The sequence below is a fragment of the Delphinus delphis genome, chromosome 1, assembly GCF_949987515.2.
Source record: "Delphinus delphis chromosome 1, mDelDel1.2, whole genome shotgun sequence".
Taxonomy (NCBI): Eukaryota; Metazoa; Chordata; class Mammalia; order Artiodactyla; family Delphinidae; genus Delphinus; species Delphinus delphis.
Window position 1 is genome coordinate 1,456,339 of NC_082683.1, and position 3,373 is coordinate 1,459,711.

The window sequence follows — 3,373 nt, forward strand, 5'->3', positions numbered from 1 at the left end:
CTAAATTCTCATGACAGTGCAGCCTGGGTTTGTTTCTTGCTTTTGTCACAGTCCCGTAAGATCTGGGGGGCTCTCCTTAATGGGAGTCCCCAGGTGGCCTCGGGCACCCAGGTTGCCCCCTTCTGCAACACACCGTCTGAGCCCTTTGCTTCCAGGGGAGGGAGCAGAGGAATCAGGGCTCCGCCTGGCCCCCCACCCTCCAGATTGCTATTGGCGGGACCCAGCCACGTGACCGGCCTGGGCCAGGGCTTGGGGATGCACGATGGTTCCTGCCACTGTTTGCTTCGCACTTTTTAACACGAAAGTGCTGCTTTGCTGGCTACAATGACATAAGTGTGCGGCAGCCGGGAGGGGAGACAGTGTGTTTGCAGATTCCCAAAGGATGAGAAGACCGGCACCATCAGGAAGTGGGCTGAAGTGTGTCGGCCCCCAGATTCTTATGTTGAAGCCCTGAACCCCAGTGTCTCAGGATGTGACCATGTTTGGAGATGGCATCTTTACAGAGGTGTTTAAATTAAATGAGGCCATTAGGGTTGGCCCTAATCTAATGTGACTGGTGTCCTCATAAGAAGAAGCGATCAGGACACAGACACACATGGAGGATGACCGTGTGAGGACACTGGGAGAAGGCGGCTGTCTACCCACCAGGGAGACAGGCCTCAGGAGGAACCAACCTGCTGACACCTGGATCTTGGACTCAAGAATCAGGAGAGAATGAACTTCGGTTGTTTAAGCCACCGTATCTGTTGTACTTTGTTATGGCAGCCTGAACAGACAAATACGCATCGGAAACATGGTAGAATTGCCAAAATGCTGACATCAGCTACGTCAGTTGTGAAAGGTACATCCTGCTTATGTCTGCTGAAGAAGAAAAACTAGCCGTCATTCATTAGGAAAAGATAATTTAAAAAGGAAGAGCCACGAGCTCATGGCTGTGATGCCTCAGTGGCACCGTCTCCTGGAGAGAATGTTCTCAGCCTGTGCACAAACAGGGGCTCCCCCAAGTTTGGTTCGTCACACCTTTGTGACTGGTTGTTATTCTCAAGAACAGGAAGCAGACACTTGCGGGCATTTTCACGTTGACCTGGGGAAGGCTCATCGGCCCAGCTTTGCCTCTGTGTCTTGGCTCCCCTGGCCGAGCTGTGCCCTGAGCTGTGTCCGGCGCAGCCCCAGCATCCAGCCAGCCCAGTGCCCGTTTGGGCTCCATCTTAGTACTTGGGATGGTGCCTGCACAGAGTCAGGTCCCTATGACATCTGCTGCCTGAATGAAAGAGGCACGATATTCCTGACCCCAAGCTTTCCTCACCCCACCCCCATCCTTAGTGATCCCATTATCCAGCCATGAAGCTGGCCGGCTGGGACCCGCAGAATCTCTGTCCAGGGAGACAAGTGCCCGGGGCAGGGGCTTGGAGACAGCTCAGCAGGAGGCGCTGACCCTCCTCAGGACACGGGCACGGCCTCCCGGTGCCTGGTTCTTGCGCTGCTGCCCCATCCCCCCACTTCCAGCCCAGCTGCAAAGAATCCAGTCTTCTTTCTTTTGTACCCAGTGGCCCTTTGAGAATTGAAGAAACCTGCATGTCCCCCACCCAGGGTGAGTAGGACTGTCTCAGTCTTGAAACAGAAAGTCCTGCCTCCCGGAGACCCCTCAGTCCCGGGGAAATCGGGTTGGCTGGTTCCCCTGCGTCAACTGCTCCAGTTCACTGCCACGCAGGCTGTGGTCTGGGGCCCCCGCCCATCCTGTCCTCTGGTCTCCGGGCACATTCTGGAGCCCAGAGCTGCCCCAGGCACTCGCGGGCCTGCCCCTGTCCTGGGCTCTGTGGAGGGAAACAGCCTTTGCCCGGCTGACTCCTTCCCGTCCTTTGGGTCCAGCTTGATGTCACCTCCTCAGAGTAGCATTCCGCCCCCTTGAAGAAGCTGTCCCCATTATTCTCTCACGAAACTCTGCCCGTTTTCCTCCTAGACTGACCACAACACACACAAAGCACACTTTTTCTCACCACTTCCTCATCTTCAGACTTGTTTCATGACTGTGGGCATCATGGGTCTGTTTTACTGTCACTGGCACCAGCATGGAGCATGGGGCTGGCACCCTGAGGCACCTGGCTACTATCCAAGGGGTGCGGGCATGAACCCTGCTCTGCCTTGGGTGACCCTGAGCCAGTCTTGACTTCTCAGGACAAGGCATCACACCGATCGAGCTATAGTGTATTGCCATCTCCCCAGAAAGTTCTCTCCATCCTCTGCAGAAAATCCCCCTTCACCTTCCACCCCAGGCCACCCTGGATCTGACCCCTATCACTATAGATTAGTTTTTATTCTTCTAGAGTTTTACACAAGTGGAGAGTAAGTATGTGTTCTTTTTGGTCTGACTTCTTTCTCTCGGCATAATTATTTTGTGATTCGTCTATGTTGTCATGTATGTAGTTCACCCTCTCCAAGGCTGGGTAGTGGTTGCATATATCCACACGTTGTTGCAGCAGATGCCTCTACCCCCGGCCATTGTATCCGTCGTATGTATCCACCATAGAAGCAGTCGTTAGATACACTGTATTCACTGTAGGTATCCATTGTACGTAGCTATCCGTTATATCCAGTGCATGTCTCTATCCATTGTGTATATTAATACATTGTATCCATTGTACATGTCCAGCGTATGTACTCATCTACCGTGTCCATAGTATGCATCTACCACATAGCCATCCATCGTATGCAGATACACTGTATTCGTTGTATGTAACCATTCATTGTACCTATTGTATATATCCACCACTGTATACATTGATACATGTATCTATATGTATCTACTACATTCACCCATTCATTGTAGCTCTTGCATGCGTCTACCGTATATTCATACATTACATCCATTGCATGTATCCATTATATGGATGGAACACAGGGTGTCTATCCATTCCCCTGCTGATGGACTTCTGGGTAGTTTCCAATGCAGGGCTACTACGAATACAGTTGCCTTGAACATTCACTTGCATGTCCCTGGGCGGACACATGTTTTCATTTCTTGGGTAAATACCTAGGCGTGAAATAGCTGGGTCCCATGGTAAGTTTAGGTTTAACTTGAAAGGAAACCGGTCAACTGTTCCGGCACGGCCGCACCACTTAGCTGAGTTCTCATTGTTCCACATCCTTGCCAGCACTTGGCATCCTCAGTCTCTGTGATTTTAGCCGTCCTGACATTTCATTGTATTTTATGATCTTTATTTTTCTCTCCTGCCTTTGAGCAGGATCTCTGAGTCTTCCCACCCTTCTTCATATGGTCTCCTCTCCCTACCCACCACCCTGCCCCTCCAGGCCAGGAAAACACCGGGCTGAGTGGAGGTGAGGTCCGCTCAGTGCCAAGGGCTGGGATGCTAAG